The sequence below is a fragment of the Monodelphis domestica genome, chromosome 3 (genome assembly GCF_027887165.1).
Source record: "Monodelphis domestica isolate mMonDom1 chromosome 3, mMonDom1.pri, whole genome shotgun sequence".
NCBI lineage: Eukaryota > Metazoa > Chordata > Mammalia > Didelphimorphia > Didelphidae > Monodelphis > Monodelphis domestica.
In genome coordinates this window covers 167,398,972-167,411,979 of record NC_077229.1, presented here as the reverse complement: position 1 = coordinate 167,411,979, position 13,008 = coordinate 167,398,972, and positions in this window count along the sequence as shown.

Below are 13,008 nucleotides of genomic sequence, written 5' to 3'. Positions count from 1 at the left end.
GAAATGGGAGCCCACTGCCTCCTCCAGTCTCAATCTAGGTTCGAATCTACTATCTAGTGTTTATTATCTGTATGGCTTTGTTGTTTGTTTCAGGCATTGTCTGATTCTTTGTGACCCTGTTTGGGGTCTTCTTGGCAAAGATACTAGGTAGTTTTCCATTTCCTTCTCCAGTTCATTTTTCAGATAAGGAAACTGAGACAAAACAGGGTTAAGTGACTTGCCCTGGGTTACATATCTAGTAAGTAAGTGTCTGGAGCCAGATTTGAACTCTGTTCCTCTCAACTTTAGGGCCAGCTCTCTATCCATTGATCCACTTTCAAATAGTTTTGAATTCTAAATTAAGCATTGAGCACTGAATAGTACTTAATAGTAGCTATGTGATGTAGTAGATAGAGTATTTGAGTTGATGTCAAGAAAACTTGAGTTTAAATATCCCTTATACCTGGAGTGGTTAACAAAGGGATGCATAGACTTCCTAAGTAGTTCCTAGATAGATTAAAGGGGACTTGTGAATTTAAATGAGAAAAAAAAACCCTATTATTTCAATTTAACTGGTTTCTTTCTAATTCTACATATTTTATTTTATTAATTTAAAAATATTATTCTCAGAAGGGTTCATAGGCTCCTCCAGACTGCAGAGGGATCCATGAAGCCAAAAAATATGTTTATAGCTTGGGCAAGACCTTTTACTATTTAATTTCTCAGCTTCCATTTCTTTATCTGTAAAATGGGGATAATAATAAGACCTACCTTCTAGGGGTTATGAGGATCAAATGAGATACCACTCGCAAAGTGCTTTGCAAACTTTAAAGCTTTACGTAAATGCTAGCTGTGATATATAAGCATAGTTTTCTGAGGACAGTCAAGAAATCTCTACCAGATTGTCAAATCCTAGCCAGCAGGCACCACATCCTTTACACTCTGATTTATAGTGCTCTTAGCACAATGCTCTGTTAAGACAAGTGATTAAACCTACCTTCTGGTTGTCTATGTTCAGGGCCTTAAATATTTGATTAAATTATTTTTAGTTCCACGTCACAGAACAAGAAGAAAGGCTTTTAGACACCATTAACACCACAGATGCCAGTCATGCCCAATCTGATTGATTGAGGACCTAAGGAACAGAGGAATTTTGAGAACAAATAATACGGTAGGCAAATAGAAAGGTTTTTGGAAGGAGCCAATACCCTTCTGGAGGCTGAAATGATAGGAAAAAAGGCCTGACTTTGAAACCAACATTCTTCTAGTAGCCTATGGCTTACTTACTTACACCTGGCTTCCTAACTATGTGATCGTGAGCTATACATCCAACACTTTGGCATGACTCAGTTTCATCACCTACAAAATGGTGATAATAATAGTACCTAATTTCCTAGACTGTGAAGTTCATAACTAACTTTGTAATACTTAAAGTGATATATAAGTGCTAGCTAGTAGTAGTAGTAGTAAAAATCGTAACAGTGAACAAATACAAGGTCAAGAGCAAAAACAACAAGAAACTCCCTTTGTAAAGTCTTCTAAGTTTTCCTATTTGGAGAGAACCTAGTGTTGCTCTCTACTTCACTGATGTTGATACAATTGACCATCCACTCAGTGCACCTTAGTGTAAGGTTAACTTAATTTATTTACAAACATTCTATAGTAGGGTTTAGGGATTCTCTAGTTCATATTCTCTACAGGTATATTTTATGCTGGTTATCCTATTATGGATTCAAATATGTCTTTCAATAGATTCACAAATCCATAAATTCAGTCCTAATATCTTTACTGAACTCTGATTTCAGTGGGAACAAAACAAATAAATAAGAAAACAAAAAATGAAATAAAATAAACAAATTTGACCACTTTCAAAATATAGACACCTAGCAATATGCTGGTAGACATTTAACCACAAGCTCTTTGGGGAATAAAACTGCATATGCAAGGCACACTTTTAGTTTTGATATGCATCAATTAACATTTTCTCCATCATTAAGTCTAGATGATGAATAAAATAAGCCCTGGTTTGTATCATTTGGCCATTTTTCAGGGTATAAATGTTTACATTGATAAATTAACAATTAGATTTAATCAACTGTATTGGCTACATCCAGAACACTCCTACAAAATCTCCTGAGAAGGTGACTTTTCCCAGAAACCATTCAATGTTAAAGCTCTTAGAAATACACATACAACAGTTATTGGTTTAGCTCTTAGTGATCTTCTAGTCCAGCTCCCTCGTTTAATAGATAAAAGTGAGGACCAGAGTTGTTCAAGATCACACAATTAAGTGGATAAACCAGGTCTCAAACCCAACCCCTCTAACTTCAAACCCAGCCTTCTTTTCTCTGTCCTTTCCCCTCAATAAAAAAAAATACTTTCTGTTTTGGAATCCATCTTAAGTATTGGTTCCAAGTCAGAAGAGTGGTAAGGTCTAGGAAATGGGGGTTAAGTGACTTGCCCAGGGTCACAGAGCCAGGTGAACCTGGGACCTCCCAGGCCTGGTACACTATCCACTGAGCTTTCTAGCTACCCTTTTCCTCCATTTTTAAGCTTTAGGAAACTGACTGCCAAAAGTTAAATGACTTCCTTTAGGTTATAGGGTTATAAGTAGTAATATAAGGATTGGCTTGGCCAAGTTCACACAGGTAGCAAAGCCAAGGGTTGCTGTGGAGGGTAAGGGATCTGGATTTTCTTCACATTCCCCTTCCAACAAGAAAGAGGGGTGCAATTGAATTCATCAGAAGACCTGCTGTGCCATTTCAGAAACAAGGTCTTTTCTTCTTGTCTCTCTTAGCTTCCCCTCATTTCTATTGTGTCAGAGTGAAGGAGGAGACTTGGACTTAGCCCCAGAAGCCCTCACAGCCTTTGTTGTTCTCGTGAGACACACTCAATGACAAGCAATTAATTCTTTTATCCAGGTGGAATTCAAGGAAACCTCAATTTAAACTTTTATGATTATGTATATGGGGAAGGTTATAGAATTATTTACAAAACTAAATTTTAGTTTGATAGAAGAGTGAATATCTTTTACTCCCACCTTTACAGAGCCAGATCTGGAATATTCTACTTATATACAATAGGAAATATAAATAACCCTTCTTGGTGTGAAAGAGAATTCTTTACTCTATTATCTATCCTGAGCTAACACTAATTTAAGTACCTCACTGGATTGTGAAGACAGGATTAACTCTCCTTTGTCTACTTTTTGATTGAATCAACACAAGCTTGAATTAGGTGAAGGAGCTCTGCAAGCCATTTAGTGAATTCACACCCTCAGAAACTCAATCAGCCAGGATGAGTATTCACCTCTCCAGAAAGTAGATTTTAGAAAATTCACACCCTTAGATGAGAACTTAACCTTCAGAAGGTGAGAAGGCAAACCCACAGATACTGCCCCCCTAGGCAGTGCTAGACAATTTGGAAACTGTGGCTGGCCCCTGTGAAAAGCAGAGGAGACCACCATAAAAGCCACAAAATCCTTGAGTTTGAGGCAGATTGTCTTTGAGAAAATAATCTGAAGAGATTGTCTTCTGGAGATAGTCTTCTGACTGAGAAGAGGGAGTTTCTCTAGAGACTGTGGTTTGGATCATGGGCTTAGAACTCAGCTTTAACTTAGACTGACTCCTAAACTACTTCATTGGGTGAGTGAAAGGCTGACTCCTTTCCTAATTTCTGAAGAGAATAGCTTCCATCTTGGAGAAGGCTGCATGGTTACTCATTACTGGCCCTCTTGGCTGAGGGCTAGTATAGATATTTTCTCTAACCTCTTTCACATTTCTCTACTTTATTGTTTCACCTCTATTTTGGTGAATAGATTTCTGACTTGAGATATAATAATTTCAGCAACCACGTTATTTTATATAATTCAAGTCCAACCATTAAATTTAACCTTTACAATGGTGACCCCCCAAACCCATGCTGATTACAAGTAATAACATGCTCTCAGATAAGACAATGGGAGGAAACACATTTATTAAAACAGAATCAGGCTTACAAACTACTAGTAGGGAACTTACAAACTTAACAAACTACTAGTAGGCTAGTAGGGAATAGGAAAATTAGAAATATTAATATTTTTTTAAAGCTCCGCCAAACTAACAGATAAAGTGGAATAATGAATGTGTGCAGTGGTGGTCTAGCCACTACTCAAGAGATCTGGAAGCCATCAACTATAATGCAGTTGTTTACTGAGAGAGAAAGAGAGAAAAACCTGGGGGAAAGTCCCTCACATCCTTGACCTGCTACCTACTCCATTGGAACTCTCTCTCCAACTCCCACAAAATTCCATTAGAACACTCTCTTGTCAGTTAGAGGTTCTACTTTACATAACCACACAGATTCTGTTGGAACACTCCAGTCAGGATTTGGTTAGAAGTTCTAATCTGCATATTCACTCAGAATGCAGATAGATATATGGGGGGGGTCTGTGGGGGGTCTACAGAAACTGACAGAAAGCACAAACTTATTAACATCTTAAAGTATCAACTTGAAGGACACATTCCACATTCCCAAAAATACTTTGTATAGAATAGTAAAGACATAAGTTGTTTCTGTCTCATCTTTGTATGCTGGGTGGGTTGGGGCAATCCTAGGAGAAATCAGTTTTACTGGGGTCGTAGGCATATTCATTGTGGATATACTAATAACTATTATATTGAGAACAACACACTAATTTCTCACTTCACACAATGAGTATAATACTTGCTCCTAGATTCTGATGCCTGGGAGACTGACTTCCTAATGTAGTCACTGCTGCTGCTGCCTCCTCCAGTAAGTGAACTTCTGACTGTGCTCTGTGCTGGGTGAGTGTCACAATCCTGTCTCAGTTCACTTTTCATCCTCTAGCTCTCCTGAACAGCTGCCACTGTCTCAGAGACAAGACCATAGTTCTTTCCCCTGAAGAAAAGCTCACCATTTTTCCAGTCTCTCCTAGGATTGCCTCAACTCATCCAGCATGCTGGAAGATCTTATGTTGCCCAATCCCAAATCCTGTGTAATATTTTCTTCATCTTCTCCCAAGTTAAGAAGGAGAGGAAAACTACACCTCCCAGGGAGTTATGTGTTTAGGCACTTGCCCCATGATGGCTTATGGGCAAAAGGGGTTACTTAAACATCAAAAGTAAAGCCTGAACAAAAGCCTTCTTGTCAGATTACTGACAAACATTTGGGGTCCCGAAGGGGCGAGGAGAATGAAACATGGTGAGGAGGATGACACGCATCAGGAGGGCCAATGAAGCTGGTAGCAATGAGGGGCAAAGTTTATTGATCACAGCTAGTATTTTATAGAGAAAGTGACATAAGCTAAGGGATTAGGTAAACTTTTTACATGGGCAATGGTGAGTAATGATTTACAATCTTAGTACAATGACTTAGTTTACCTCACTGAAACTTAGACAGAGTTTTCTATAGTATATTAAATCAATATGCCAATGTGTAACCATCTAGTCCCGTTTTGCAGGGAAATGTTTGGCTTCAGTGGGTAGAATAAGGACAGCCAAGAACAGCCAAGAACTTTTCAAGTGTGAGATCATGTGTGTCTGGCTCTAGCTAGCTGATGGCTCTGATTTTATTGGAACCTACTCTCATGACTGGGGGCTACACCTTCTGACTTCAGAATTTAGACTTTTCTTACTGTACTATCATGCCTTCTGTAAAAGGAGGGACATGAGATAAAGGTCAAAGCTGGAACTTATATAGAACAGACCCTTGAGTGGCCATGTTGAAAGTTATACTTTGTTTACTAGGTAATGGGGAAGTCATTAAAGCTTTTTGAATAGAGGAATGATATGATATGAGGACTGAGTTAAGAAGTTTATTTCATACTCAAGTGCAAAGGATGAATTGGAGAGTGGAAATAGCCTAGAGGCAGAAAATTCACTTAGGAGTATTGTTATTTCAAGTGTACATGTAAGAAGAGATTAGGGTCTGAACTAGAGTGGTTGCAGTAGGAATGAAAAGAGAAGACACATACACAAGCTACCTTGCAAGGAGAATTGACAAAGTTAATAATTGATAGGACATAAAATGTGAAGAAGGAAAAAGTCATAAAGGATTGGGAGGATGATAGAAATAGAAAAATGAAAGAGAGAGAGGCAGTTTCTAAATGCAATTAGTTCTGTTTGGGAATTTTAAAATTTAAGTTGTTGGAAAAGTCAGTGGAGCTGTCCAACATTCAATTGAAAACGCAAGAATAGAGCGCATACTAGGCAGGTTGGAGCTGGAGTCAAAGGTTTGAGAGTTATTTATGAAGAGGAGATAGTTAGCACCTTGAGAATGGTTAAAATTGCCAAAAAGAAAAAAAAGGAAGAAAGAAAGAAAGAAAGAAAGAAAGAAAGAAAGAAAGAAAGAAAGAAAGAAAGAAAGAAAGAAAGAAAGAAAGAAAGAAAGAAAGAAAGAAAGAAAGAAAGAAAGAAAGAAAGAAAGAAAGAAAGAAAGGAAGGAAGGAAGGAAGGAAGGAAGGAAGAAAGAAAGGAAGAAAGGAAGAAAGGAAGAAAGGAAGGAAGGAAGGAAGGAAGAAAGAAAGAAAGAAAGAAAGGAAGGAAGAAAGGAAGAAAGAAAGAAAGACAGAAAGGAAGAAAGAAAGAAAGAAAGAAAGAAAGAAAGAAAGAAAGAAAGAAAGAAAGAAAGAAAGAAAGAAAGAAAGAAAGAAAGAAAGGAAGAAAGGAAGAAAGGAAGGAAGGAAGGAAGGAAGGAAGGAAGGAAGGAAGGAAGGAAGGAAGGAAGGAAGGAAGGAAGGAAGGAAGGAAGGAAGGAAGGAAGGAAGGAAGAAAGAAAGAAAGAATTTTTTTTAGTTTTTAAAAAAAATTTTAATTAGTAAATTTTTTAATTAGTAAAATGCTATACTTTACAGTAAATAACTAAGTATATGTTGTCAATCACATGAAAATGTTTGCATTGTTAAATCTCCAAGGCACTAAATCCAACTTTTTTCTTTCTTTTAAAAAAATAACTATTTTATCTTCTGTCTTAGAATCAATACTATGTATTAGTTCCAAGGCAAAAGAACAATAAGCTCACACAGTTAGGAAGGGTCTGAGAACAGATTTGAACCCAGACCCTCCCATCTCTATGCCTGGCTCTCAATCTAGTGAGCCACTTCCCTTCCCTCATATCCAATTTTTACAAGAAGTTATTTTGAAAACAACAAAATGGAATCAGTGAGGTGTTTTTTTTATCATTCATTTTTATTTTTATATATAATATGAAACATAACAATAATATATATTTTAATGTGTAATAAATTATAATAAATATGCGTATCCTAGAAAAACAAATGATCACATTAGTTATGTCCTAAAATCTGTCTCATTCTTTTTTTCCCATTCCTTCCACTTCTCTTCTTCCTCCCCCTCCAATCTTCCAAATTCATATATTATCATATAATACATATTTATTTCCCTGTTCATCATGTTGTGAAAGAAGATATATATTGTTTACACTAGAGAAAAATTCCTGGAGGAAATCAAGTGAAGAATGGTATGTATAGTGATTTGCATTCAGACTCCATCTGTTCCTTCTATAGCAGTAGATAGCCTTTTTCATCATGCGTTCTTTGGAGCTGTCCTGAATCCTTGCCTTGTTGATAATAGTTGTCATTCACAGTTGATCATCATATATTATTATTTTACTGTGTACAAGTCTTCTCCTGATTCTGCTCACTTCACTTTGAATTACCACATAGAAATCTTTCTAAGGTTTTTTGTGATTATCTTGTTTTTCATTACTTGTGGCACAATAGTGTTGCATAACAAACTTACACCACAACTTGTACAGCTATTCCCCAAATGATATAGATCCCTTCAGTTTCCAGTTATTTGCCACCATAAAAAGAACTGCTATAAATCTTTTTAGACTATATAGGTTATTTACCTTTATCCTTGATCATCTTAAGAAATAAATCTAATAGTGGTATTACTGAGTCAAAAGGTATACACAGTTTTGTAACTTTAAGTTTAATTCCAGATTGCTCTTCAAAATGATTGGGCCAGGTCATAGTTCCCCCAACAATGTATTAGTACTCCTATTTTTACATATCCCCTCAAGGATTTGCCATTTTGCCCCTTTATTACTTTAGTCAATCTGATAGGTATGAGATGTTATCTAAGAGTTGTTTTGATTTGCATGTCTTTTATTAATAATGATTTAAAGCAATTTTCATATCATTATATTTAGTTTTGATTTCTTCATCTGGAAACTTCTTATCTCTTGACCATTTATCAATTAGAGAATGGTACATATTCTCATGTATTTGACAAAATTCTCTATATATTTTAGAGATGAGACCTCTATCTGAGAAACTGGCAATAAAATTTTTCTTCAACTTATTACTTTCCTTCTAATATTGACTACATTAGTTTTATTTATACAATTCAATTTAATGTATTTTAAATTACCTATTTTACATTTCACGATGCATTTTATATCTTGTTTATTCATAAATTCTCCTATCCATAAATCTCATAGGTAATGTGTTCCCTGTTCATCTAATTTTTTAAAAATGATATCTACATTAATATCTAGGTCATGAATACATTTTGATCTTATCTTGGTAAGTGTTGTAAGATGTTGGTCTATACCTAGTTTCTGCCAAATTGCTTTCTAGTTTTTCCAATAATTTTTTTTTCCAATAATTTTTATCAAATAGTGAATTCTTATTGCAAAAATTTAGAACTTTACCTTTTTCAAACACAAGATTACTATAATCTTTTATGACTGTTTATTATATGTCTATTCTGTTCCACTGATATATTTTTCTATTTCTTAGACAGTACCAGATAGTTTTGACAATTAATTAGTCCTTTATAATATAGTTTTAAATCTGGTACTGTTAGACCTCCTTCCTTAACATTTTTTCTCTTTATTTCCTTTGATATTCCTGACATTTTATTTTTCCAAATGAATTTAGTTTTTTTTTTCTAGTTTGGTAAAATATTTTTTTGGTAATCAAATCAGGATAGCATTAAATAATTAGATTACTTAGGTAGAGTTGTCATTTTAATTATATTGGAACTCTGACTACCCATGAACAATTAGTATATCTCCATTTATCTAAATGTGACTTTATTTGTATAAAAAGTTCTATAATTATGTTTCTTGATTTGTTTTGAAAAATATACTTCTAGGTATTTTTCTATCTATGTGTAATTCAAATGTGTCATCTCTCACTATCTCTTCTTACAGGCCATTGTTAGTGATAGAGAGAAATACTGATGGTTTATTGAGTTTATTTTATGTCCTTCTACTTTGCTAAAATTATTGATAGCTTCAACTAATTTTAGTTGAATCTCTAGAATTTTCTATATAATCAAATCATTTGTAAAAAGAGGCATAGTTTTATGTCCTCTTTGCCCATTCTTAAACCTTCAACTTCTTTTTCTTTTATTGCTATTGCTAGCATTTCTAGAACAGTATTAAATAATATTCATAATGAATATCCTGGTTTTATTACTGATCTTATAGGGAAAGCTTCTAACTGATCTCCATTACAAATAATTTTTCAAGTGTTTTTAATAGCAATGAATGTTGTATTTTGTAAAAAATCTTTTTCTGCATTTATTGATATGATTTTATGATTTTCTTATTTTTGTTCTTCATGTAATAAATTATGTTAATAGCTTTCCTTATATTAAATCATCCCTACATACCTGGTATAAGTTCTATTTGATCATAATGTATAATCTTTCTGATATATTGTTGTACTCTTCTTGTTCTTTTATAGCTTGTTCAAAACTTTTCTTTTTCTAAAATAGGTTTATTTAAATATCCTATTTTCTCCCCTTTTAGTCTAGGGCAATTCATATTTTTGTATGTGTTTATCCATTTTCATGTAAATTATTAAATTTATTAGTAAATAATTGGACAAAATAACTCCTAATAGTTGTTTTGATTTCATTTTCATTAATGATAAATTCCTTTTCATTTTTGATGCTGGTGATTTGGTTTTCTTCTCTATTTTTAAAAATCATATTAACCAATGATTTATCTATTTTTTTTCATAAAGCCAACTCTAGGTGTTATTAATTAATTCAATGTTTTTATAACATTCAATTTTTGCTCATCTTACCTTTAATTTTTAGAATTTTCAATTTAGTATTTAATTGGGGATTTTAAATTTGTTCTTTTTTTTCTAATTTTTAAAATTATATATCTAATACATCAATCTGTTCTTTCTCTATTTTATCTTTTTATTAATAGAGATTTTAAAAAACTAAACTCTTACCTTCTGTCTTTGAGTCAATACTGTGTACTGGTTCCAAGGCAGAAGAGTGGTAAAGGCTAGGCAATGGGGATTTAGTGACTTGCCCAGAGTCACACAACTAGGAAGTGTCTGAGGCCAAATTTGAACCCAGGATCTCCTATTTCTAGGCCTGGTTTTCAATCTACTGAGCCACCCAGCTGCCTCCATTAATAAACATTTTCAAAGTTATTTCCCCCAAACATAAGTCCTTTTAGAAACTAATGTATTATACATAAGTCACGTTGCATAAAGTGCATGCTAAAAAGATATCTGATCCACTCAAGAAGATTTTGTGGAAGATTTTGAGACAACCTGCCCCTAGAAATCAGAATTTTTTTTTTTAATTGCAATACCAGGACAGCAGGTCACAGAATTCTAGGGAATTACTAGAGGAAAAAATGTTCTGTATGTTACCAATTTTACTTTACGTATTGCATGGTATGGATTATTTCATGTTAGTGTGTTAGGGAAACTGGGATTCATGATTTGTTATAAAAATCATATGTAAAAACATTTTCAGTAATCAGTGAAAGATTATAAATTTTAGTGGTCACAGGAACCTAACTTTCTATTTTCTATAGGTTCAGTGTATCAACATTCATGTTTTGGGATTTTGTGCTGTTTTCTAGCAATGTTATTCCCATGAAAGCTGAGAATTGGCTGTATTTATATAGCCCTTTAAGGTTTGCAAAATGCTTTATAAATATCATCTCATTTGATCCTCACAACAACCCTTGGTGGTAGGTACTATTATTATCTCCCCTTTACACATGAGGGAACTGAAGCAGACAGAAATTAAATGACTCACACCATGTCACACAGCTATTAAGTATCTGTCTTTCCCCATATTCAACATTGTTAAATATGGGCATGGAAAAAGATACAAGTAAACAAGTTAAAGCTGTGAAATGGAAAGACTAAAACTGAAAAGAAAAATTCCTTTGGAGGTTTTCCAGTCCTACTGTGATTCCTCAGCATGGCCTGGAAGTGGCCTTAAATTCCTGAAGGTCATTCCTATTGGCTGACAAATTTGAGACTATCTTTTCTTTCTCACCTTTTTCTTCCTTTTTTTTTCTTTATCTTTGATTATTGTATATATTGTTTTCCTGATTCTATTTACTTTACTTGACCTCAGTTCATCTGAGTCTTCCTAAGCTTCTCTTGTAGTCACCACATTCTTCATTTCTTACAGTAATATTCCATTACATTTATGTTGTTTTTCAGTCATTTCTGATTCTTCAGGACCCTATTTGGGGTTTACTTGGCAAAAATCCTGGAGTGATTTACTATTTCCTTCTCCAGTTAATTTTACAGATGAGGAGGAAACGGAGGCAAATAGGGTTAAGTGACTTGCTCAGGGTCACACAACTAGTAAGTGTCTGAGGCAGGATTTTACTTGTGGTCTCTCGGACTCCATCCTGGTACTCTTTCTGCTTCAACACCTAGCTGACATACCACAACTTATTTAGTCATTCCCCAATTGACAGCATCCTCTTATTTTCTAGTTCTTTGCTACTATGAAAGGTGTTGCTGTAAATGTTTTGGTGGAGATAGGGTGATTCTATACTTGATTTTTTTTTTTTGGATTATGACCCCTAATTTAGGAATCTCATAGATTAAAGGACAGATAATTTTAGCCAATTTCTTTGCTTAGTTCCAAATTTTTTCTTTTCCAGAATGTTTGGACCAATTCACACGTACATCTACAAAGAATTAGAGAAGCTTCTTAGGGGGTCCCAATAATGGCTATATCCTAAAAGCCTGGGTCTAGACCTGGAAGGACCCTTAAAGGCCATCTAGTTTACTCCCTTTCTTTTAGAGATGGGGAAACTGAGGCCCAGGGAAGTTAAGTAACTTACCCAAGGTGGAAAAGGTAGTAAATGACAGAAGGAGGATTTAAACTCAGGACCTTATGTAGTCTGAAGACAAAAGTCTAAGTTTGTAGAGGCTCATCACTGGAAATTTTCCACCAAGTAATTCATTTTTTCTGACATACTAACACCCAACGACCACCTCCTAATATACAGAAGAGCTACTATTATTGTCAGAAGAGGGTACACCCTTGCAGAGGTGTGTCAGATCTTTAAAGTGGCAAATTAAAGAAGTGTCGGTGTGCAAGGACAGTGACTTTTGCCAGTTCTGCCAACCCATAAGAATTCCACCACTAGGTGGCATGTGCTTTTTATGAACAGAAACACTAAGATGGAATTCTTAAGGTTTCCCTTGGAATAGGTTGAAGAGACAGTAGCAAATTTCCAGAGACTAAACTGGTGCATAGATTACATTTCAGCCAGCACTTTTAAATACAGTTTTTAGTCATGGGACAAATATCAATAATAAAATCTCTTACCTGGCATCAAAAGTGATAGAACAATTTTAATTGTAGGTTTTAGCACTGTTTCATTTAGAGGGGGAAAATGGTATGAACTTGCCTGGTTGTGGAATCATTGGGATCCCTAAAATACATTATCATAAATTTATTAATATATAATATGCTATGAAGGACTCCAAATGGATGGCTGCTCTTTTTGGCTGTTTTCGGTTTGAGGCACTGATGTGCATATGAACATTTTACTTCATCGCAGTCCTGTTATTTGGACATAAATGTAAAATATGTTTCACATTAACTTTTCTCATAAATGTTGCATGACCTGGGCTAGCTTTCATCCAGGGGTTGGGCTTCTTAGTCACCTTGGGCTACGGTGGCCCTGGAGCGACTGTTCTGGAGCTGCAGTCTGGAGAAACATTGGAAGTTTTCAGCCCCCATCTAGTGGCCGGCTGTGTTATGG